This window comes from Alligator mississippiensis, chromosome 1 (assembly GCF_030867095.1).
Source record: "Alligator mississippiensis isolate rAllMis1 chromosome 1, rAllMis1, whole genome shotgun sequence".
Classification (NCBI taxonomy): Eukaryota; Metazoa; Chordata; order Crocodylia; family Alligatoridae; genus Alligator; species Alligator mississippiensis.
In genome coordinates this window covers 194,788,604-194,815,103 of record NC_081824.1, presented here as the reverse complement: position 1 = coordinate 194,815,103, position 26,500 = coordinate 194,788,604, and the positions used below count along the sequence as shown (strand labels likewise).

Sequence of the window (26,500 nt, the reverse complement as noted above, 5' to 3'; positions counted from 1 at the left end):
TTAAAGCACTGCTCCCCACTCCAGCCCCAGAGCATGTGTAAAACTTGCCTAAGAGCCTAAATCCCTTGTAACAATAGTATTCAGGTTTCTAATTCACTTAGGTGCTTTTTGAAAATCTTACCCTTTTTAAAAATACATTTTTGTAACTTTAAATCTGGGTTCATCTAACCCAATGAAACATTAAAACATCTTCTGGTTACTAGAAGTGATTTGTAGTTTCTACCTCCCTTGAAATAATTACCATTTCTTTAAAAACAAGAAAATTAATTATAAAAATTATATAATAAAACTCTTAAGACATTACAGTCAAGACTATGTAATACTCATATTCTGAACATAGCACATGCTATTTTTGTCTCTTTTTCACAGTTACTTAAGATAAAGATACAAACTAAAATTTATCTCACTCATTTGGGAGATGGCATAAAGACCATTATGAATGTTAACTCAGATTTTCCCACCTTTGATGAGTTTAAGAGAAATATTTCAGCATAAGGGGACAAATCAATGCATATCTATGCTCCTTAACTCCCACTGTGCTATAGCATGGGTGGATTTTGTCCATGTTACAACAGATAATCCTTCAAATCTCCTTTATTCCCTGACAAAGACAACAACCATCCCCAGTAACTTGGAGCTCAGGATGTTTTCAGGAGCAGAACTGAATTTCAAGTTAAGTTATCATCTTTGACTGAAAAAGCATTGGTGCCCATTAAGGCTCCATAGATATGTTCTTATGTGACTGTTACCATGGCATATGGAAAAAGGTTTGATAAGCTCTTATAAGTAACTGCCATGTTTTGAAAAAATACATATATGCTTGATATTTCAATAATTAAATTACCAGTGCTATGGCACTGCTTTGACAGATACCCCATAATGTTCAAACTAAAGAATTCCTTTCAGGATTTTATTTCTTCAATTGTCATAAATGAAAAAGTTGACACACTGATTTTTTAAATTTCTTTTATTAGTATTTAAGTGCTGAGGATATCATTCCAGTGACATAAATATTAACCGGTGATATCACAACTGAAAATGACTTCATTTTATTGAAAGATGCATTTGAATTTCAAACTGATTTTCATTCTAGGATATGACACCTTCTAAGAAAAAAACAAACAACAACTGCAAAGTATGATCACGAACAATTAGGAAAACATTTATCTACTGTTTGTAAGCATTCCATTTAAAGAAGAGCCATAGCGCAGTCCAGCTCAGAGATGTACACAGAGACTCTAATGATCTGTGTAGCATCTATTTTTAAAGCTATCTGGGAATACAGAAATATTTTGTATGTTTTCATCTGGAAATGTTTTTAGAAATGCCATCTGCATGGCCCATGCAGAAGCATGCTGTCAAAAAGTGAACAGCATCTTTATGTACAGTAATTAATTTTCCAAATGCAGTCCAATCTATGAATGACTAGTAAACAAATGGGGCAACTGCCAGGATAAATATTTACTTGGGAACAGAGGCAGCTATGGAACAAGCAAAAGTTTGTCTTGAGCAGTGTGTGTGTGCACTCTACTGAAGAAAAATGTGAATGGCCCTAAGCAAACATTTGGTAGAGTTCTTCAGAAAAACTACAGATATACATGAAAATTTAGAAGGCAATGTTGCAATGATGTTAATAAAAGTTAAGCACATTTCCAGTTGCTCCAATCAACTTCTAATATAAACTATCATTATAATCCAGTTTTAATGGAGTGTCCACACATTTAACATACTTGACCTACATTACTGTTTTTCAAGACCTAGCAAGAGATATGAAGAAGACATAGTAAGATGGTAGAATACCAGTTTTCAGTAGTGAGAGAAAATGATCAATTACTTACCAAGACAGCAGGGTAGATTTACACCTTCACAGACTAACTAAATCAGATATGTAGCATACGTTTCCATAAGCAGAGGTCTTACTTCATCAGATCCTAGAGCTGATTGACATTGAAAATCTAGTGAAATTATACAATGATTCTGAAAAGGGAAAAGCTTTGAAAAAATATGTTGTCGTCTGTTTTGGTGCTTTTCCCTTTTCAAAATCATTGTAAAATTTCACTAGATTTTCAGTGTCAACAGCCGCTCTAATTAAAGTGCTGCTGCGTCTCCTGTATCGGCATTCCCACACCTCAAAATAGTGCTTCATTCGACAAACTTTAGTTCAAGCACCCTGTTTTATATTGGGAAATAATATTTTTCTGTTATTTATTTTTGCATCTTGTTGGTAGTTGGTGTTTCCCATTTCTGTCTGGCAGCTCTTCAAGTTTTTGAAAACCACTATCATGTCCCCTGTTAGCACATTTTTCACAACCTGAACATGCCTAGCTCCTTCAACTTTCCTCATATGACTTGCTTTCCAAGCCTTTTACCATTCTTGTCACCCACCTCTGGAGCCTTTTTAACTTCTTCACGTTTAAATGAAAAAATAAAGCAACCCCTGGGGCATTGATTAAATGTTTAGTTTCCAAAATCAGGGAAAAGAAGGGGGGGAGCGGAGGGGGGAAGAAGAGAAAAGATGCAAACAATGGACATCTTTACACATGCTCTGGGATTGGGGGGGGAGGGGGAGTGCTTTAATTAGAGCAGCTCTAAGAGCTGGTTTAATTAAATTGCCCACAGCATCACATGTATTCAGCATTTTGCACTTCAAAATTGGTGGGGGCACTTTAACTGAAGCTGAGCTTTAAAGCACCTCTGCCACCATTTTGAAGTGAGAGGACACTGAATCGACGTGACATGGAGGCTGCTGGAGTGTGCAGCAGACTCAATTAATTGAATCTGCTCTGATATGTGCTAATTAGCACATGTTGAGCAAGCATCCAGCACATGTATAGGTCACCAATGTTATGAAAAGGCTCCAGTACATGTATAAAGTAAAAATGTGGAACTGAACAAATTAACCCATCCTTTTAAATGACAAATAGTAAATCCAGTTACAAGTGGGGAAAAGTTATTTACTTCATGCTACAGTATTGGAATGCTAGAAATCCACTCTTCTTTGATATAATAGTGGACGTCTGTGTGCATTATTGCACTCTGATAGATGGGAAAATAGACTTCTGCAAGTGTGGGAGACCACGCCTACATCCAGGTGACATAGTACAAAGAAACTATCATGCAAAGGTTGAAGAGTAAACTGGAATTCTCCTTTTGCTTGGGTTGTAGGAACTCCTATTTTTAGAGCAGATGGTCTTAAGCTCTATTCTTAGTGACCAACTGCCATTAAACCCTTGTGGTCACAGTCTGTTGAATAGCTGGTAAATGCGAAGTCCAATGTAGTCATGCAATGATTACACTTAGCAAAATATTATGCTGAGATATATAGGAATACCATGAAAGAATCTGAGACTGCAAGGTCATAAATCCACTGGGAGTTGAGAGCATTCAGCACATGGTTGGGCCAGGCTTAGAATGCATAATCATTTCCACAAGCAGTGACGCAGTTCCACTAGGAAGCCTTCATGTTTATATAACTGAGAAGGAATATAGTTGTCCCTCAGAGCTTTGTGTAAAGAAACAGCCATGGACAAAGAAATAGCCATTGGGGTAGAGATAAAGTTATACAATTCAATATAGGGTACTCTGTTTATTCTTTCTGAACAGGTCAGTGCTCAGCAGTCTCTTCCTATGTGGGGGATTTTTTCCTTTTGCTCTGTCTTGCAGTGCTATTTTTTAAAATAAAAATTGGATCCAGATGTTATTTGGAACCTACCTACATCTTGCAGTCCAATTCTTAATTTGAAGTTTCCTGCCTCAGAATATTTGATAAAGAAGGTACTTTAAAGATAACTACCTTTAGCGATGAAAAGATAACACTGTCAACAAATAATTCTTTCTGCAAATTTATATATCCCCAGTGTCATGTCCCAAGTCAGCCAGTATGATACACAGCAGTGGTTAAAATATTTCCTTCGAACATCCAAAGATATAAGCTTTAAAAAAGGCATGAATGAGGTTGAATCTAAGGTGGTCTCCCCCAATTTTTCACTCCATATTCAGAAGTCCTAAAAGGTGGAACATATACATTTCTAATGCAGTTTAATGGAGTTCTGTAAAATTTACTCTAAAAATCTACAGAAATGAATCATGGTTGATAGGAGCTTTTTAAATGAACCATCCATATGGCAGAGAAGAATGCATTTGGGTAACGATGCAAGGTGAAAGACTCAGCACTGATATAATGGTGGGGATTTATTATAGGCAACCAAATCAGGAAAAGGAGGTGGATGAGGCACTCTTCAAGGAGGTGACAAAGTTATGCAAAAGCTATAGGATGGTACTGATGAGAGACTTGCATTTTCTGGACATCTGCTGTACAATATAGCCAAACATAAAATATCAAGCCAATTCCTAAATTGTGTGGAGGACAATTTTCTGTTCCAGAAGCTGAGGACACAGCTAGGGGATCATCTATCTTGGATCTTGCTCTAACCAATAGGGAAGAACTAGTGGAGGATGTGAAGGTGATGTGCAACTTGGGAAGAAGTGGTCACAATATGATAGAACACAAAATCCTGAAATGGGGAAACCATGAGGCCAGCAAAACTAGGATACTAGATTTCAAAATAATAATAAAGCATGGTGCCATGGGCAGACAGACTGAAGGATAAAGGTGTCCAGGAGAGCTGGGAATCTAAAGGAACCAGTACTAGAAGCTGAACAAGGAACTGTTGCAACATGATGGAAGCACAAGAAGAAAGGCAAGAGAGCAATGTGGCTAGACAAGGAGCTTCTAGGATACATTGAATGCAAAAGGAAATCATATTGGTGATATAAAAAGAACAGGTCACCCAGGTAGCTTACCAGGAAACAGCAAAAGAACTTGCAGGGACCAAATCTAAGACAGATGTAAAGAATGAGCTGCACATGGCAAGGGATGCTAATAACAACAAGAAGAGTTTCTGTAGGTATATTGGCCAGAAAAGACAGTCGAAAGAAGCTGTAAGCCTACTGTTAACTAACCAGGGGGAACCCTTAAGGTGGAGCTTGTGAAGAAGGTGGAGCTACTCAATAGCTATTTTGTCTCAGTCATCATAAAAAATTAAACTGCAGCCAGACACCTAATAAGATTATTTGGATAAGGAAAGGGACAAGCTGAGGGATGAGGCAACAAAAGGGAGAATCAGAGAGCTTGATAGGTCTGAATGAATTCAAGTTAGCAGAGCCTGATGAACTTCATCCCAGGGTACTGAAGGATTTGGCAGAAGAAGTCTTGGAGCCCCTGACAATGTTTTTCATGAAGTAATGGGGTATAGGCAATGTACCAGAGGACTGGAAAAGCTCCAATGTAGTGCTGTCTTTAAGAATGGAAAAAAGGAGGACATGGAGAACTACAGACTGGTTGCCTCACCTCAATAAATGCAAAGTTACTGGAGCAAATCCTAAGGAAGACCATTTGCAAGCATCTGGAAAAAGGCTGATCGCAAACAGCCAGCATGGATTTTTTTTAATTATGTCAAACAAACTTGATATCCTTCTTTGACAAAGTAACTACTTGAGTAGATAAAGGAAAAGCTATGGATACAGTCTATCTGGACTTCAGCAAGGCTTTTGATAAGGTCCCACATGACCTTCTCTTAGGCAAATTGGAAAAATGTGGGCTAGATAAAACTACTACAATGTGGTTAGACAACTGGATCAGTAACTATAAGCAAAGGGTAATTATATATAGATCCATGTGAGAATGGCAGATTTTGAGTGGAGTCCCACAGGGTTCTGACCTGGGTCCACTGTTGTTCTATGTGTTTATTAATGATTTGGATGCTGGCATAAAAAGCTTATTGAGAAAGCTTTAGGAGGGCACAAAACCAGGAAAGACTGCAAACATGCTAGAGGACAGGACTGCAATTCAGAAGGACCTCAACAGATTGTAAAGCTGGGCTGGAGCTAACAAGATGAAGTTCAATGCTGATAAATGCAGGGTGCTACACCTCAGGAAAAATAATCAAAGCTATAAATAGAAAATGAGTGATACTTGGCTGGATGTCACCACTACGGACAAGGATCTGAAAGTTTTCATGGATCACAGACTTATGAATCTTCAGTGTGATACAGATGCACAGAAGGTGAATGTGGTTTTCCCATGTCTTGCGCCAGAAGCATTAGGTGCAAGACATGGGAAATGATCTTTCCTCTCTACTCAGCACTAGTTAAACCTCATCTAGAGTATTGTGTGCAGAGTTGGGCTTCGCATTTAAAAAAAAAATGGAGAAGTTAGAAAGGCTCCAGAGGCAGGTAACAAAAATCATAATAGGCTTGGAAAGCAAGTCATATGGGGAAAGTTGAAGGAGATAGACATGTTCAGGTTGTGAAAAATGTGCTAAAAGGGGACATGATAGTGGTTTGCAAATACTTGAAAGGCTGTCATACACAGCAGGGAAAATACCTTGTCACTCTTGCTGCAGAGAGTATGATGTGGAACTATAGCTTCAAGCTGCAGTAAAGTTTACTGGCTAGAGGGTCTTGCCCTTCTGCTCAGGGTCAGACCTACTGCCATATTTGGGGTCAGGAAGGAATTTTACACCATGATCAGATTGATATGGACCATGGAGGTTTTGGCCTTCCTCTGTAAGTGGGGTATGATCCTCTTCCTGGGGTCTCTTGGGCATATATTAACAACTTTTACAGCAACAGGACCTTGGCCACCATGGTCCTCCTGTTTTTTCTGTGCCAGATTATGGTGTTATGTCTTGTGTTGTGTCAGGGCATATTGCACTTAGAAAGCAGGTTTTTAAACCTAGTACTCTGAGAATTGACACAACACTCGATTGATGAATAGCAGAAAGGCTTGTTTTAATAACTATGAACAAGATACAAAACTAAATAACAGAAAAAGACTCTTTCCCAATATAAAATGAGCTATTAGTCCGTGTACTGTCTTTAGCTGCAAAAATATCTTTACCTAATGCAGGGAGGAAGCAGTTCTTGTACAACCTCAAAGCATGGAGCCTTCATTTGTTGGCTGGGTGGCAGGATGGCTTCTTGGTTTTCCCTGGACTGCACACACCTTGCTAGAAGATTTGCTTAGTTTTTATACTGTTTAATTGTATAGCTTCAAAGCATTTTTCCTTGATGGTGGGCCAATTAAAGTTCAAACAAACAGGGAGGAAATAGGTGACCATTATATTAAATTGCCTGGTTCCTTTTTTTGGATTTGTCTAGGTATGAAGATGTGTTTTTCTCAGCCACTGCAGTTAAATGTGATGGGCCTTGAATGGTAAAACAAGATGCATAGAGGCATTGGTTATGAGACCTAGTTTTGGGTATGTGTTTATCAATGGGTGAAATTTGCAATACCTTGTACGGTGATGGTCTATTTACAAAACTCCAGACATACATTGAATGGTTTTATATCTGTTGTCTCCCTGTGACTTTTTCTTTCCCTTGCTCTCTACCCCTTCCTTTTGCTGCATTTCTTTTGTCTTGCTTAACTCTGCCTATTTACATTTTCACTGACATCTCTCCACACTTATAGCTTCTCTCAGACCAGCAGAGACTCCTTATGCCTGACAAAGGGTGACTACACCCAAAAGCTTGCTAAGAACCTTTTTCCAACTACAGTATAACCTCATGAATCCAGCATGCTCGGGACTGAGCACCTGATGGAAATCTGAAAACTCTGGCTGGTCCTAGAGCAGAGGCCGCACAAAGAGCAGTGACACGGGTGGTGGATGCTGGCAGCAGCAGCCACCATGTGCAACCTTCCCCCTCTGCTGCTTTGGGAATGGCCGCCACTACTCCTTGATCTAGCACACTTTTAAAAAGTGCCAGATTTTTGACAACTCTGGATATTTGATACCTGGATTTATGAGGTTATATTGTACTCAGTTGGTCTAATAAAAGATATCACATCTGCTCAAAGAACTTTGCCTCCCATTGAATGGTTGAGACATTTATAATACCTTAGACACTGGATGCCTGTTTTGAGAAATGTGAGGAGGGTCCATTTGTCACCTAGAAGTCATCCTTCCTGTACCTTTTACAGGTTTCTCTTGAGATGCATATTTAGTCTTTTCTTTTCTTTAGCTGCTAGGTCAATTGAAATGCATATGTAGTTACCTTGCCTTCACTGGCTCAGCCTTTTCTTTGGCTTTCTTAGGTACACACATGTGATGAACACATCAGGTCTCTGCCAATAATTTTAATGATCACCTTTTTAATTATTTTATGGCACGGGTCTGGTATTGGGTACCACAAGCACTCCACTGTCTCGATGCCTAATGGGTTGCAAGCCATGAGCAGAGCTTGATTTTCTTGTGGCAGTCTTGCCCCAGTCATTGTCTTGCATCTTTGCCCAAGCTTTCACAGTTTTCATATGCAGCAGGTTGACTGTATAGGGGCCTTGTTATATGTTGCACTTTGAGCTGCTTGGATGTTGCTCAGTGTTAGTGCTAGCTCAAGTTCGGAGCAGTCACACTTTTAGGCTAAAAAATCTTCTCCAACTGCCCCCCACCTGCACAGCTGTGACTTGCCTCTAGAGGACTGATAAGTAAGGGCCTCACTAGGAGCTACAGCTGTGAGTTGCCACTACAGGACTGGTGAGCCAGGACAGAGTTCCCACATGTGGCTCCAAATGGTTGTTTCTTACCTTGTTCACTAGTGACATGTTCTCCCCTGCTCTGCTCTTAGTGATCCTGCAAGGTGCTGCGCATCTCCTAGGGTATGCACAACCATTCATTGCACCTGGTTTATGTTCAAGCAGCTTACTTTAAGTTGTCTTAAGGTAGACTGGGAGTGGTGCAGGGAAACTGGTATAAGTAATTCAGGGTGGGGGGGCAGAGGGGAGGAGATTGGAGGTGTGGGGGCTAGCTGGTCTACAAGGGGGTTTGCTGGGATTGAGGGAGGATGGCACGTCTGAGGGGCGGATGCTAAAAATAGCCTAGTCAAAGTCAGGGGGGTAGGGACAGTGCAACCCTGGTACTGGGCCAAGTGGGGTACTGGGCCCTGGTACTGGGCCAACCCTGGTACTAGGCCAGCCCCGGAGCCACGCTGCCAAAGCATATAGGTGTTTGCAAGATTAAGTTAATCCTCTTCTAGATCCCAATCATGATCCAAGATAGTGCACCTACTGAGGTGATCTAACTTAGACTGGGCACACTATTTTTGTGGACAATTTAAGCCCTCTCAATGCTTGCACATTTAAACATTTAGATCGACCCAACCCTGGTGAATTTGATCTAAATGTAACGCCTGTACATATCCCTAGAAAGTAATGACAGTGCTCTTAGATCTGACCACCTGGCAGGATCAGGCTGTAGTAGAATTACTCATGAAGTATTATTATATTCATAAAAAAAAACAGAAAAAGCCAGAAGCTCAGTTCATATATACAAGCATAGTGCCACTCAAGTCAATGGAACCACACAAATTTGCATCAGCTGAAAATCTGTCTCTGAGTTTTTTTAAATAATGCAACCACTGGCTATTAGGAAATATAGCTATATCTGCAGTAGTGAGACTTTTGAGGTTAGAAATTCCTCTTAAATCAAAAATATATACATTTCTCTAATGTCTTTTACCATTTCAAAGTTGCATGCTGGACTTCTCTTCACCTGAGGTCCCTAACAACTGTATTCATAACAAAGCAATCAGATAAATGACCTAGTCATTGCATTTGTCATTTGCCTCCCATCTCCCATAGTACATTTAAATAGTGCTTTGTCCCACATTCTTTTAAATGCCCCAGATGATGGGATTCCATCTCCTTCACTTCAATGAGAGACAGAGCAGAATCCCTTCCTCTTTCCCAAGGCACTTACATTCCATGGCATTTAGCAAAGGGACAGCTCTAGTCAGATATTCAGGCATGGCACAGGATCTGGGACCTATTCTTCATATGGAGGTATCATTGCTAAGTGACAGCTCATCAGAAAACAGATTTGTTTCCAGCCATTTTATAATAACCCATTTATTAAATAAATTGATTGCAAAATAAACAGTCAACTGTTGAAGTAAACAAGCCCAGACTTATCAAATAAGCTTTTATTTTTGCAATAATGGATGTGGGGAAAATTCCCTTGGTTCATGGTCATTTCTTTATAACAGCCAGCCTATCATAGGTAATAAGTGAGATACAGTTGACAGGTAATTGCACTGAAGGCTGTTACAAATATTCTTTGGGGGATTTATAAATGACTCAGGCTTGCCAACAGATGTCTGAAATGAGTATGATTTTGGGAACCACTGCCCATGTTGAATTTGGAGAAAAAAATCAAATAAGCTTCTCTTTATAGAGAGTATAAAATATGATGCCAGTAATATACAGATCATTCTAAATGCATTAGAATAAGTTTTATCCTCATTCCCACTATGGAAAGAAAACTATGATCTATATCAAAAGAATTACATAGTAGTGGTTTAGTAGGTAAAAATATTACTTCTGATCAACTTTACAAGCAATGTTCTAGCATGCTACCACATTGTGTTGTTACCTTACATATGAGAAATAAGTTGATGCTGACTGTATGCAACAGTCTCAATTTAAACTAAATATTTTGGGAGGAAAATCCTGACATGACTGAAATGAATAAGACTGCAGCAGGGCTTGGATTTCACTCTTGACCTGAAGTTTGGGCCAATTCCATCTGATGTGTTAACTCATCCTAGGATTTTTTTAGGGTGTGAATAAACAGATATATAACCATAAGTTAAAAGGAGGCAGAGTACCACCCCAGATCAGCTGTTCCATGATAAATATCCATCATATGCATGATCATACACTATGGTAAGTGAAAGTTATCGCTACATTTGGCTTATAAAATAGTGCAGACTAACTTTCACTTACCACAGCATAAAACTGGATGTACAAACAGTTACTATGGGGCAGCTGATGTGTGGGAAGCCCTTGTTGCCTTTTAAGACACTCTGATTTGTTCATTTGACCATAACTTTAGCCAACAGTACTGAAAGTATCTTCTTTTCTTCTGCTAAATTTACTACAATTAACACTAGTAATTATAACTGTTGCTATAGAAGGGATTTGATAATACAAGAAGAGGAATGAAGGGATCTAAATCCTTCACAGAAGGGAAACAATCCAGAAACTCAAAGCCAAAACCATGGCATTCAAAAAGGTTTGATTCTCAGAACCTGAAATATTTGGGTTTCCAAAAGGATCCCAAACCAAAAGATGCCCATTTTCCACTTCCAGTTCGGATGGAGGCAAAATGTGATAAGAACAGCCGTTTCTGTATTATATCCCCCATTCCACGATGGTAAAAAAAAAAATCACAAAAATCTACTCATCTGGTGAACTTTCAGTCATCATGGACTGAATTTCACACAATTTAGTGCCATTGAATTAAATTAAGAATGTATCTGGAGCTAAGCACCAAAAACTTGGCTTGTTACAGTTTGTTCCATCCAAATGCAGTGTATGCTCCCTAGTGACTGATGTAAGAAACGTGGTAAGTGTTCTTGGTAAACAGCTAACTGAACCCAACAATCCAAAATAAAGTCTGACACTTACAAAATCAATCTCTTCATTTTAATCTTTTTGTTGAAAAACTGTTTCCATTCAATAACACATGGTAATATCTTACTGCAGCTGTCATTCGGCTCCAGTGGTAAACAGCAGTAACCAACTGAAACAATTTAAACCTTAGGAATTTGTTGTCTAAATATCATCTTGCTGATTGTTTACTCACCAGTGAAATCATTTGTGATACCCATTTTAAAGAACAAGGAATGATATGTGCCTCTGTTCTAAAATTTTATTTATTGTCATTCTTAAAGACAATGAGCTAATGAAAATCCAAAAGGAGGGAGAAAGATTATATAACAACAAGCCAAAGCTTTTCTCCTATTCCTCATTACAAGGTGGTCTTTGTGTATATGTTGATCAGGATTAATGACTACTCTTGGATAAAAATGTCTGAGAACTTCCCGAACTTTGTAGGAATGTTTTATTGAAAGTTTTTCCTTCAATTGTACATCAACAAAGAAGTGTCCAAAAACATGGGTTTAATGACAGTTGTCTAATGAAACTGAGTGAAGAAAATAGTTTACTCTGTGAACCTCAGTTCTTCTTGAAAGTCACAGATTTAAAACAGTGAAGCAGCAAATTATCAGAAGGTTGTAATTTAACTTAATGGAACAAATCAAATCTTTCCTTTGTTCATTTTTTTTGGTGCTTCAGAGGTTTGTCTTCAAGTTATAAAAGTGCTCTTTCAAATTCCAGACAGCTTACTACTTTATCTAAAGGATGATAAGAAAGAAGGTACAAAAATATTCTTAGAAAAGCTTTGGGAATGAGAAAACATGTTCAGGGCTAGTACATGCTAATCTAGATAGGAATACAGAGAATCTTATTTATGGCTTTTGTACATTCTTGTCTTGAAGGGTTTAGTTAACACAATTTGGGAACTGAAGAGCAAGACAGGGCGAACTATAAAGGTCCATTTGCAGACCGGCTACAGTCCTGAACTGCAAAAAGAATAACTTTGCTGCTTTTCTTTAAATAACTTTCCTATTTTTACCTAATGCTGATGTCTTAGTATAATTAGGTGTACTGGAAGAGGGCACATATCTGTGACAATGCTAGGACATTCATAGCTGGGTGAAATCTTTGCTCAGCAGGTAGAATAAAGGATTACAGTGGCTCTTTCTGACTTTACAATCTATGAATTAATTGCTGGTGCTATGCCATACACTAGGGTTAGAGTTTCAGCAACCACATCTGAAACTAAACAATAACAAGAAAAAGACCTGATACGCTCCACACTCTCGTCCCTCCTTTAGCACAAATATAAGATAATTGCCTTTAAATGGTAACAGATCAGGTGTATTACTAATATACATAAATGAAGAATTCTAACTACCTACCCCGATACAGATGCACAAACAGTAGCCAGGTATCACTAGTGGAAAGTGGAGTTCAGATTCAGTTTAGATACATGTACAAAACATTTTGATCTACTCGACTCTGCAAAGTTGGACTTTGCAGTGCTCTTGTGAAATATCTTGCATTCCTGGTTAGAATTACCAAGGAAACAGCATTTGTAGTGGCATTTCTGATGTCTGCTGGAAACAAGCATTAAAAAATGTACTACCAAAGTAGTTCACAATTTGCAAAGATTTTGATTCAAGCTCAGTAAAAGAGCACACAAATGCACACGCAGTGTCTCTAGGTTGGAATGTTTCTGCTTGTTGGCTCCTGTCCCTGCATAGGTTCAAAGAGCAGCCAAGGTATGAACTCTTAAAAGTATTTTCTTGTACAACCTCAGAATCCTTTTCAAAATGATCTTGTAACAAAGGAATAAATCTGTATAAAAGCAGAGACAGGAATAATGCCTCACTTAGAGCAGTGGTGCCCAGTAGGGCTGTGTGAAACTTTGGTCCCTGATCAATTCAGTGGCGATTCGGCCTGATTCGTTAGCCGAATCTCTGAATTGAATTAAAGGACACTTTAATCTCTCCAAATCAATTCGGAGAGATTTGGCAATTCGGAAGTAGACGCAGCTTTAAATGTTTTTTCTACATATCTCTAGGTAGCAGGCAGCTCATGAACAGAGATACTGGGGCACATGGAGTGTGCCACAGAAGTGCGGGGGGGGGGAGGCGGGGGCTCCCCAGCATGCTTGGCAGCAGACCTGCAAGTGGACCAGAATCACTTCTGGTCCACTTCTGGGTCTGCCAGGGACTGCACTGTGGGCCCCCCCACAGGATCCTCTGGCTCAGCGACTGCTGCCTCAGGTCTGGGGGAACACCCAGGGTCCCCCCTGTGGCCAATCGCTGAGCCAGGAGGACATGGGGAGGCCCCCAGTGCACTCCCCAGTGGACCCAGAAGTGGATCGGAAGTACTTCCAGGTTTGCCGCTGAGCACACATGCCCCAGCATTGCAACATTCACAAGCCATGCTGGTACCTTGAGGTGTGTAGAAAAAACTTTTAAAGCTGTGTCTATGTCCAAATCACTGATTCTCTGAATCAGCATTGAATCTTCAGATTTGGATTTGACTGAATCGAATCAGGAACAGTGATCCGAATCAACTAATCGAATCACGGTCCCTGATTCAGCCCAAATCCGAATCCAAATTGAATAGGACATACTTCACACCCCCCTATTTTGCCTGGTGGGCCAGATTGGCAGTGGGGCTAGGGACAGACATTACACATAAACCAGTTTAAGTGATCAGAAACTGGTTGAAATCTGTTCAGTGCACATAAACCAGTTTGAAAATGGCTGAAACCAGTTTGAGATAAACCTGGCTGAACATAGTATCAGACCTAACTGATTTGGGTCAAAACAGTTTATGCAATGTCTGTCCCAGACACCTTGCTAGTTTAAGCTAAACCAGACACCCCCAGCATCCCAGCATGCGCTCTGGGCTGGGCAGGGCTCTCTGTTCCATAGCAGGGCTGGCCCCTCCCCTCTTCTCCTGCAGCGCAATAGAGACTTACAGGCACAGCATTGTCTGCTGGCTTTCCTATGCCCCCTCTTACCACTTGCTGCTTAAGCAGAGATCCCTTCCTCCTCTCTCCCACAGCATAGACCATAGCCAGTAGGAGTGTGCGAAATGGGCCATATTCAATTTGGATTCAGCCCAAATTGGGGACAGTGATTCGATACATTAATTTGGATCACTGTGCTGATTCGATTCGGCCAAATCCGAATCTGAAGATTCAATGCCAATTCAGAGAAACACCAATTCAGCAGTTGACACAGCTTGAAATGTTTTTTCGACATACCTTGACGTACCAGTCATGGCTCGTGAATGCTGTGATAGTGGGGCAGATGGAAAGTCCCATGGGAGCACAGGCCACCCGCCCCTCCCTGCCCCCAGTGCTCGGCAGCAAACCTGGAAGTGAACTGGAAATACTTCCAGTCCACTTCTGGGTCCACCACCAAGCATGCAGGGGCCCCGCTTTGCACCCTTCAGTTCAGCAGTCAGCAACAGGGGGACCCCAGGTGCCCCCCAAACCCAGGAGGCACTACTCACCGAGCCAGGGGCACGTGGGGAGCCCCCTCAGCATGCTCCCTCGTGGACCCAGAAGTGGACTGGAAGTGCTTCTGGTCCACTTCTGGGTCTGCTGCTCAGCATGCTGGGGAGATCCCCATGCTTCTGTGGGACACTCCATCTGCCCCAGCATCTCAGCATTCACGAGCCGCCTGGTACCTTGAGGTATGTAGAAAAACATTTAAAGCTGTGTCTATGTCCGAAACATGAAATCTTTCCAAATCTCTCCAAATCGATTTGGAGAGTTCCAATTTGATTCAGAGAGACTAAGGGTCTCCCAAGTCAATTCGGATTCAGAGATTCAGCTGCTGAATAGGTCCTAATCTCCGCCAAATCGTACCGCAACCAAAGCTTCACACAGCCCTAGCTGTGGTATGCTAGCTAACGTTGTGTAAGGCAGATAGGGCAGTGTCTGCTTACGGCTTTTTGGAGGCAATCAGCAGCTTAGATGATAATGTCCCTGCATTCCTTCCTTTGCAAAAAGGTGTTTAAGAAAAGCTTGTAATAAGCAAAGCTTTGTTTTCTGATGCGGCATTAAATGCTGATAATAGAGCTGATAAATGCTGTTATCAAGGGGTGGGGACCCGTCCCTAATCAGAACATCCTGCTGGGGCCTGGCCATGCCTTCCCTCAGCTTCCTGCAGATGAGAAGGGAGGGCTGCTCTAGCACCCCCTGCCATCCAAGCTTCTAGCCTGAGCCACTGCAGGCATGTGCCTGCATTCCTGGGATGTCTATCTGGTTACAAAACTGATTTAGCCTAGCCAGGTTAAACTAACCTGCAAAGATTGAATCAATTCAGGCTCAGGATTTTTGAATGTCTGTCCCTAGCCCTGCAGGCCACATCTAGCCAGTGTTCCTGATCTGGTGTAGTCATGGCAGGCACCATCTGGCCACGTGGAAGTGGGGAGCAGGGCAGGGAGGCAAGCCTACCCCAACGCAGCTATGCAGGTGAAATGAGCTTGACTGAAGCCTGTGAAGAGGAAAAGCAGCATGGCCTGGCTCTGTGGGGGAAGGGGGCATGGCCAGGCCCCAAAATGGCCCTGTGGAGAGGGAAGGATGTGTCCTGGCCCTGGGGTTGAACAGGGCATGGCCCAGCCCTAAGGAAGGAAGAGGACATGTCCAGCCCCAGTGGGAAGGAAGAGGGTATGGTCAGGCCCCAACACAGCCTCACAAGGAAGGATGGGAGCATGGCCCAACTCCAACTTAGAAGTGGGGGATCCCAGCCCAGTGGGGAAAGGGCATGTAGCTTGGCTCTGATTGGCCATGTAAGGAATGGGGTAGGGGATTTGGCTGAAGGAAGGGTGGCCATATTAATGGTGACCGTTCACCCATTGCTATATTTCTGGGCCTGTGGGGAGCCCTGCAGGCCTAATTTTATGGCTCCCCAGGCTGCATATGGCTCACAGGCCAGAGGTTGAGCATCCCTGCCTTAGAACAAAAGCTCTACATTTTTACAGTTGCAGCTAATGCTGGTAGGAATATTAATTCTGGCCGTAGAATAGCCACACTGGAAAATGGTGGTAGGAAATCCATAACAGAGGATTCCATAATATGGCACATATTATTTTAATGTTAATAATTTATGACCTCAGGATAAGATAAGTTCAACAGGGCCTGATTGCCTTAACTGGTGGAAGATAAAAGTACATATATGATTTTAGTGACATCTTTACATACAATTTTGTCTCTGAGATGTATGACATAATTAAATGGGCTTCCCCTAAAGTCTTTAGAAGGTAGGTTATTAGACTTCAAGATGAGGAGGATTGAACCCATCTGGTCAGATGTATGGAACTACCATGGTTGTCATTAAAAAGTCACTACTAGCCTACAATTACTACACAAACATGGTCACAGTTGTGGGATCGGTAGCTCCCCCCACAACAGCAGAGTTGGATATACTACAGTTACTTATGAAATAGGGAAATGATGGTAGTATCTCATTTGATTTAAACATTCACAGCAAGTAAAATGACATTGTATCTGGTTATATTAGAGCTGATTTTGGTTCAGTTCATGGAAAAGCAGGGAAAAAGTCTTTGGATTCTTGCCAGTATCTGTAAATTTCTCCCTACTAGAAAGAAACCACACTTCTCAGCTGCCTCATCTGTATACTACACTCTTTCTTTGATTGGTTCCTGAAAATTTAAACACCACTTGAAGAATTAACCATGTTCTTTATTCAAGCACATTAGCTATTTCTGCCTTTGGTTATTTTACTGAAATTCCAATGGAATAGGAAGAAGGACTAGAGGCTTTAGGTAAAACTGAAGACCCAAATTTAGCTGAAGATACTCATTAAGTGAATTTTTGTTGTTACTCCCTCCAGGAAAAGGCCATTTGGATCTGTTTGGGAATAGGATTTCAATTTACTAGTGTTTATTAGAGTTTATCCAAACAGAATATGTTTCACATTATTACTAGTTTAAGATGGTTATAGTTTTCATGTTTTAGAATACAGAGCTCCTCTTTAACATTAGAAAAGTTCTTTGCTCCAGCCAATAGCTAACTTTTAATACCTCCTAACATAAATATAATGATTCAACATTTCATAGTTTTGTAGTTCTTAGGGTCAGAAGGGACCTAAACAGATCATCCAGTTCAACCCCCTGCCACAGGCAGAAACGAGTGCCAGGGTCATAACACCCCAGCCAAGTTTCTGTCTAGCCTCCTCTTGGAGACCCCCAAGGTAAGAGAGAGCACCACCTCCTCAGGTGTGACATGATTCTGTAGGACAATGGGGACCAAGCATTTTAGCAGGCAGGCCATGAATTACCTCAAAACCCTTCTCCAGTGACATTTTGATCCCCTTCCCTGCCCAGTCTGCTGCTCTGCTACCTACTGTATCTGCTGCCTGTCCCCTCCCAGGTCTGCTGCATGCCACACACACAGGCTGCCCATGTCACTTGTGTTATGCGTGCTGCAGGTTGGCAACCCCTGTCTAGGATTCTGTCTGGCTTTATGTCCTCTGTTTAGAAAACAATCATCACATCAAGGTTATTACTATTTAGTCCTAAATCTCTCTGAAATTAAAGATTAATTTATTATGAATGTATCATATGGAAATAGTTGTGTATAAAGGTAGTAGGAAATTGTATTATCTCATCAAATCAATCCCATCTCTTTCTCAGCCTACGGAACAGGCTGAGAAAGAGAAAGTGGCTTGGTTAAGCAGTTCTGTGGCTTAATGGAATCAAGATGGGCCTAAAATCAAAAGTTGACTCAAAAGTTATCAGTATTTTCTGGAGAAAGATTGAAACCTCAGTCTTTCATGGAATATTTTTATTCCAAACAAGTCAAATATAAATTTTTATATACATAAATGTGGGGGGGGGGTTATGTATGTGTGTACAAACACACTTTTACATTTTATTTTTCCATACTTATTTTTTCTTCTGTTTCCACTAAAGGGGTGGAAGAGGAACAAGAAGAGAAATACCCTTTTCTCTCTAATTGCAATTAGATTAATCAACAAAACACACTACTTCCTTGTCTCCCCACAACTTTACCTACCTATGCAAATCTGCTTTATATTTTTTAAATATTTTATGCTGATTTCTGTTGTAAACTGTTTGGTGAGGTCCCCAGATTGCCTTATGGTCATGTGATATGTGCATACATAAAATAAAAAATCTTCCGGAGCACTATTAGAACAATATTCAAGCAGCTAAAATTGAGACAACAACAATAACAACAGTATTTACTTGTGGTATTTGCAGAACTGCTTGAGTTAGACTGTGCTCAACAGGCACTGTTTTATGATAAGGAGATTAGTCCTTGCTCTCATAATAATTATTTATACCCGTAGAATAGTTCTATCCGAGAAGAAACTGGGAGAGAACTGCCTTCCCCACTGGCAATGAATAACATCTCAAGTGAGAGCCCTGTTTGTCAGGGCTCTCACTCGAGATGTGAGAAAATGTTGGTACTTAAACACAGGTCTCCAACAGCCTGAGTTTCTGATCCAATGGCCAAGCTATTTATTATACTAGGTTATAGCTCCCTGGCTCTTATTTGATCAGAAATTCCATCCAAGACCAGAGAAGTTTTTTTGTATGAGTGTTTTCTTGCAAAAAGCATCCATTTTGAATAATCAATACTTTCCAATGCAAAATCATTTAATTAAAGAATCCCTAACATGAAAACAATGGGGGATATGTGCATTGCAATCAGATTTTCATAGATTTCATAGACATTAAGGCTGGAAGGGACCTTGGAAGATCATCGAGTCCAGCCCCCTGCCCCAGGGACAGGAAGTCAGCTGGGGTCAAAGGATCCCAGCAAGATAAACATCCAATTGACTCTTAAAGGAGTCCAAAGTAGGTGCTTACACCACCTCTGGCAGCAGTCTGTTCCTTCTTATGTCCAGCCTGAAACGGTCTTGGAGGAGTTTGTGACCATTTGACCTTGTCATCCCTTGGGGCACTCTCGTGAATAGATGTTCCCCCAGATCCTGATGTATACCCTTTATATACGTATAGGCAGCCACCAGGTTCCCCCTAAGCCTGTGCTTTTCCAGGCTGAAGAGTCCCATGGCTCTCAGCCTCTCATCATAAGGCCTGTTTTCCTGCCCTCTGATCAAGCGTGTGGCTCACCTCTGGACTCTCTCAAGCTTCTTGACATCATTCTTGAATTGTGGAGCACAGAATTGGATGCAGTACATCAACTGTGGTCTTTCCAAGGCCGAGTACGGTGGGAGGATGACATCCTGGGATTTGCTTGAGAAGCATCTATGGATGCAAGCCATAGTTTTGTTTGCTTTACCAGCTGCAACATTGCATTGGTGGCTCATATTCATCTTGTGGTCAATCATGATCCCCAAGTCCCTTTCAGCTGTGGTGCTAGCAAGAGTAGCACTGCCAAGCCTATAAGCATGCTGCAGGATTTTTTTCCCCCCAAGGTGGAGTACCTTGTGTTTTTCGGTGTTGAACGCCATCAGGTTTTCGTCCGCCAATTTTCTGAGCCTGTCTAGGTCAGCCTGGATTTTACACAGTGGTCCTTGATAAAATTGTTTCATTAGATACATGGACCAATCATTTAGCAAATTTAGTCTAATGCTATTTTACTTCTTTAAATAAAATGTTTCTTTACATTAAAATAATATATGTTAAAATACCAGAAGTTGAGGGCAGCTAGCTAGAAAAATGTAGCTACCAAACCACCCTCCAGGGATTTCTTTACATTTCACTGGTAGTCTTCAAATGAGTACCAGTGATGATGATAAGGATGCTGATGGAGAAACAGAACTGACTTAACTGGAATATTGGCCAGAATAAAGCATATAGTGTAAGAAAGTTAATACTCATCTGTGATGGTAAAGTATCCTTTCGGAAAGATAAGTGGACATTTAAATTTTAATTATGATATATTATCTTGCAGCGTATAGCAGATTAGACAGGTAAATAGTTACTAACTGGTATGAATATTTGGAAAATGTTTATGCAAAAAAGGAGGTGGATGAGAGATTGTTATCAAAGTACCTTATACATCTTGCTGCATAATACATGAACCAGAAAATATCATATTAGCTTTATTTTTTTTAATTTTTTTGTTGTTGGGATAAGTGTAGTTTGTGGCAGCAACAGTATTTTGAAATAGCAATTGAAAGCAGAAATTCCTTCAACCACTTTTTCATGCTTCATAGGCATTTGTTTATACAAGCACATGTAAAATGATCAAGTAGCTAAGAAGATTGGTATATTTAAGTTATAATTGTTTTTGCTGGGCTACATACACACAGATAAATAGCATATGAATTAATAAACCCCACTGACTAAAGCTGCCATATACTGATTCATGAACCATTTATCTAAAGCTTTACTATCCAACAAAAACAATAAGTGCCATTATACACCAGGATTTCTGAAACAAAATGACCCATGAATTTCTTAAGAAAACACAAAGCTGTAGCTTTTAAGCCAAGGAAGCTGCTACCTAAATGGCTATTGGCTTTCATGTCTGTAAACAAACTCAGCATGTGTCATTTTTAATTTGATCATCCATCAAATAAAGCATAAGCAATGCTTACATTGCTTTTGATTGAAACAGTCAATACCCTTCTAGACATTAGATAATAGCAATAATATAGGAAGGAATTCATAAAAGTGAGTGCTGTAATGCACTCCCATCCCTACCCAATTTGTGCATGATTAGAAAGAGAGAAGAACAAGTTCAAATCAAAGTCAGAGATTGAAAAATGCTATTAAATTGATCATATTTCCCCACCTCACCACTTCCAAGTGTAGGATGTAGTCCCAATGAGAGGGTTTATTGGTCCTTTTACTTTAGCTTAACCAAACAGCTAAGTAGTAGTACTGTAATATATTGTATATGTGCTGCTAGTCCATGTGAGCAATAATACACAACTCTTGTTTGACCTGATGAAGAAACAGAAACTCCATCTGGTTACAGAGTAAATAGAGTACAGAGTAAGTAGACTGGTGTGTTTTGATAAAAGATAAGAGGAAATGAATCCCGTTACATGCTTCGAATGTTGACCTGTAAAAAGATACTTCATAAGGAACTATCATCTTTGAATTTCAGCTCTTCTTAACCTTTAGGTTAGGGACGACAGTTGCACATAAACTGGTATCAGTGATTGTAACAGAACAGAAGTTCAGCAGACATAAACCAGTTTAAAAATGGCCAAACCTAGTTTAATGGATGGATGTAGTATCAGACTTAACTGATTTAGGTTAAATTGGTCTATGGAACTTCTATCCCACATCCCCTCCTGACTCATGTTATGTCCCAGTCCCCCAGCATCCCAGGATGCATTGGGGCACCCACTAATACCCCTCCCCCCCTTCACAGGGCAAGCAGGCAAGCCTCTTCCCCACTGTCTGCTCTCATTGAGCCATGGCCAGCTCCACCCCACAGCTGTCACAGAGCTGAGGCAGCAATGCCTCTGCTCCCCACCCTGGTCCTGCTTGTCCTTTTAGCCCTGTGGGAGAGTCGGGAGAACAGAGCTCCCCAACTCATGCCACAAGCCCTGGTTTTGAGGGTTACGTGCCTCCCCCAAGATCCAGGACAGGCTGGTGCAAGTCACTGACCCACTATGGGAAGGGGGAAAGGAATCCTCCTTCCTGAGGCCAGGACCCAAGCCACATTATGGGAATCCCAGCTTCAGGGGGGTTTCCCCTAGCTGGCTTGGGACCCCCCCTTCACCCCCGCCCCAGCCCTGGTCTGCCCAGCTGCAGGAGGGTTATCCCCTACCCTCATGGCCTGGTTGGCACAAGTCACTGACATGCTGGGGGGGAGGGTGAAATGAAGTCCCAAACCCCAGTCTCAGCCCCCCCAAACTGGGGTCTTCCCAGATGGGGGGAAGCTGGGCCTCAGGGGGTTTCCTCCATCCCTGCCCAGCTGGGCCAGCTCTATAGAAAGAAGGATAAGGCCCCACCACCTGGCACAAGCTCCCAGGGCTACCCAGCACATCTTACCAGCTGCCACTGGTACTGGGCTCCAGCAGGACATGCCAAAGGGCCCTGGAGACTTGTGCTCGGTGGTGGACCTAATTCTACCCTCTATGGAGTGCTTCTGTACCTGATGTCTGGCACATCCTTCAGAATCTGGCACAAGCAGCAGCTGGCAAGACACACCAGGCAGTCCAGGGAGCTTGCACTGGGCTCCGATCTTGCCCTCTATGTAGTGCTTCCATACCCACCACTTGGCACAAGCCCCTGGGGCTGCCTAGTGCATCTTGCTAGCTGCTGTTGATGCCAAGCTCTGGGGGATGCATTGGGTGGCTTAGGGAGCTTGCATCAGGTTGCTTTTCCCTTGTGGGGGACAGCAGGGGGGTGGGGGCATAGGCTGGGCAGCTATTTAGGGATGGCCTCCACTTGGCAGGGCTGGGCTGAGCTGGACAACAGCTGACAAGCTGGGAGGCATAGAATCATATAAAGTTAGGGTTGGAAGGGACCTCAGGAGGTCATCTAGTCCAACCCCCTGCTCAAAGCAGGACCATCTCCAATTAGATCAATCCTGCCAAAGCTTTGTCTAGCTGTGTTTTGAAAACCTCCAAGGATGGAGCTTCTACCACCTCTCTGGGTGATCTGTTCCAGTGTTTTACTACCCTCCTAGTGAGAAAATTCTTCCTCATATCTAACCTAAAATTTCCTTGCTGCAATGTAAGACCATTGTTCCTTGTTCCAGTGCCCGCTGCCTTCTGGCCTGGGTCAGCACAGGCTGTTATCCCTCAAGCAGATCCAGGGGCCTGTGCCCCCAAAGGGGAGTCTGGAACAGCCCTGCAGCCCTCCCAGGGGGCATGGGCCCCCGGATCTGCATGCGAGATGACAGCATGCTGCTGCTGCCAACAAGTGATACTAGTTTAGTTTTGCCTTGAACAGTTTGAGTTGCAGTTTCCCAGAAATCCCTGCACCTATCTCCTTAACACTTGGCAGGCTTCATGGAATCAGATGGGGCTACCATGCCTGCACATATAATCTGAATCAGGCAAGAAATTACAAAATTATAGGCAGTTTTGTGATTCCCCATTATAGCCTATGGCTGAATCACTGAAACACCGCTGAAGTTCTGAAACAGCTCTGAAACAGTTTCGGCCAAAATGAAATGGGACAGTGATTCAAAACACTGAAACAAATCACTGTACCTCTGAAATGCCGAATCTGAAATGAAACGAAACACAGCTGATTCGGACAGCCCTACGAAATGCTGAAACGAAACAGTCCCTCCAAAACACCGAATCCGAAACCAAAATGAAACACAGGCATTTTGCACATCCCTAGTGGACAGCCCTTTAACTAGACACATGTAAATTCACTAAGGCTGCTGCACATGAAAACTGTGAAAGCTTTGACAGTGTTTCTTGAACAAAAATGCAAGACAATGGCTGGGGAAGACTAGATTGTGGTAACAAGACTGCCACAAGAAAATCGAACTCTGCTACTGTCTTGCAATCCATTAGGCATCAAGACAGTGAAGTGCTTGCAGTACCCAATATCAGACCCAGACCATAAAATAATAAAAGTGATGGTTAAAATTGTTGGCAGAGACCTGGCCCACTTATCACATGTATATTTCCAAGCTCAGAAAGCCAAAGGAAAGGCTGAGCCAGTAAAGACAAGGAAACTACATATGCATTTCAATTGACCTAGAAGCTAAATATGCATCAAGGATGCCCTGCATGTGACAAATGTACTCTCACATTTCTCAAAACAGGCATCCAATGCCTCAGGTATTATAAATGTCTCAACTATTTAATGTATGTTTGGAGTTTGATAAACAGACCATCACTGATACAAGCTACTGCAAATTTGCCCCATTGATAAACAAATACCAAAAGACAGGTGGGTAACACCTCTAAGCATCCTATCTGAGCAAGACCTATCATCTGTAGTTGACCTAAAATTGCAAGGGCTGCAGAAAAACACAAGTCTTCATACTTAGACAAATCCAAAAACAGGAGCCAGTCAATTTAACAATTATAATATGGTGGTCACCCTTGTCCTCCCTGTTTGTTCAGAATCTAATCGGCCACCCATCAAGGAAAAATGCTTTGAACCTATACAATTAAACAGTATAAGGGCCAATGTGGTCCCCATTTTCAAGAAGGGGAGGAAGGAGGACCCAGGCAACTATAGGCCAGTCAGTCTCACCTCCATCCTTGGCAAAGTCTTTGAAAAAATTATCAAGGCTCACATTTGCGAGAGCCCAGCAGGACAAATTATGCTGAGGGGAAACCAGCACGGGTTCGTAGCAGGCAGATCATGCCTGACTAATCTAGTCTTTTTTTATGACCAGGTTACGAAACGCCTGGATACAGAAGGAGGGGTGGATGTCGTATACTTAGACTTCAGGAAGGCCTTCGATACGGTATCCCACCACACACTGGTGAACAAGTTAAGAGGCTGTGACTTGGATGACTACACAGTCTGGTGGGTGGCGAATTGGCTAGAGGGTCGCACCCAGAGAGTCGTGGTGGATGGGTCGGTTTCAACCTGGAAGGGTGTGGGCAGTGGGGTCCCGCAGGGTTCGGTCCTTGGACCGATACTCTTTAATGTCTTCATCAGCGACTTGGACGAGGGAGTCAAATGTACTCTGTCCAAGTTTGCAGATGACACAAAGCTATGGGGAGAAGTGGACATGCCGGAGGGCAGGGAACGGCTACAAGCAGACCTGGACAGTTTGGACAAGTGGGCAGAAAACAACAGAATGCAGTTCAACAAGGAGAAATGCAAAGTGCTGCACCTAGGGAGGAAAAATGTCCAGCACACCTACAGCCTAGGGAATGACCTGCTGGGTGGCATGGAAGTGGAAAGGGATCTTGGAGTCCTAGTGGACTCCAAGATGAACATGAGTCGGCAGTGTGACGAAGCCATCAGAAAAGCCAATGGCACTTTATCATGCATCAGCAGATGCATGACAAATAGATCCAAGGAGGTGATGCTTCCCCTCTATCAGGCGCTGGTCAGACTGCAGTTGGACTACTGTGTGCAATTCTGGGCGCCGCACTTCAAGAGAGATGTGGATAACCTGGAGAGGGTCCAGAGAAGGGCCACTCGTATGGTTAAGGGCTTGCAGACCAAGCCCTACGAGGAGAGACTAGAGAAACCGGACCTTTTCAGCCTCCGCAAGAGAAGGTTGAGAGGCGACCTTGTGGCTGCCTATAAGTTCATCACGGGGGCACAGAAGGGAATTGGTGAGTATTTATTCACCAAGGCGCCCCCAGGGGTTACAAGAAATAATGGCCACAAGCTAGCAGAGAGCAGATTTAGATTGGACATTAGGAAGAACTTCTTCACAGTTCGAGTGGCCAAGGTCTGGAACAGGCTCCCAAGGGAGGTGGTGCTCTCCCCTACCCTGGGGGTCTTCAAGAGGAGGCTAGATAAGCATCTAGCTGGGGTCATCTAGATCCAACACTCTTTCCTGCCTATGCAGGGGGTCAGACTTGATGATCTATTGATGTCCCTTCCAACCCTAGCAGCTATGAATAGTATGAATAAGAACTAAACATATATGCCAGCAAGGTGTGTGCAGTCCAGGGAAGACTAAGAAGCCATCCTACCACCCAGCCAACAAGTCAAGGATCCACGCTTTGAGACCGTACAATAACTGCTTCCTGCCTGCATTGAGTACAATACAAGAACTAATAGCTTGTTTTATATGGGAAAAGAGTCTTTTTCTGTTATTTAGTTTTATAGCTTGTTGGTAGTTATTAAAACAAGCCTTTCTGCTATTCATCAACTGAGTGTTGTGTCAATTCTCAGAGCACTGGGTTTAAAAACCTACTTCCTAAGTGCAGCGTGAGTGCAAACAAGCACCCAGGCCAAGTGCAGGTAGCTTAAAGAAAGCCTTTACTTTAAGCCTCCCATGTCTAGACTGGGAATGGGTGCATGCAGGAGTTTGCCACTGCTGGAAGCATCATGTGCCACAATTCACTGCTCCCAGGAGACATGCAGGGATGCCAGTATAAGTAACTTGGGGTGGAAGGAGAAGCAGGTGGGTTCAGGTGTGGGGCTAGAGGGCCTATGTTAGTGGGGGAGCTGGCACATCTGCAGGGCTGATCAGGGTCTGAGGGGGCAGTA

The 26,500-nt window shown here is 42.2% G+C and overlaps 1 long non-coding RNA gene across 24 annotated transcripts in view; it reads right to left on the bottom strand.

Annotated features, from left to right (window-relative positions):
• Positions 1-26,500, bottom strand: part of LOC106738300 (uncharacterized) — a 372,722-nt gene that overhangs the window by 250,037 nt on the left and 96,185 nt on the right. For 2 of the 24 annotated variants that reach the window (XR_009457407.1, XR_009457402.1), the window contains exon 1: positions 12,823-13,006. The exons of 3 other annotated variants lie outside the window; for them this stretch is intronic. This is a non-coding gene — a long non-coding RNA (uncharacterized LOC106738300). Of the gene's footprint in view, positions 1-12,822; positions 13,010-26,500 lie in introns of those variants that run through there. 19 more of the 24 variants (XR_002089065.2, XR_009457420.1, XR_009457404.1 and 16 more) reach the window with 16 other exon arrangements.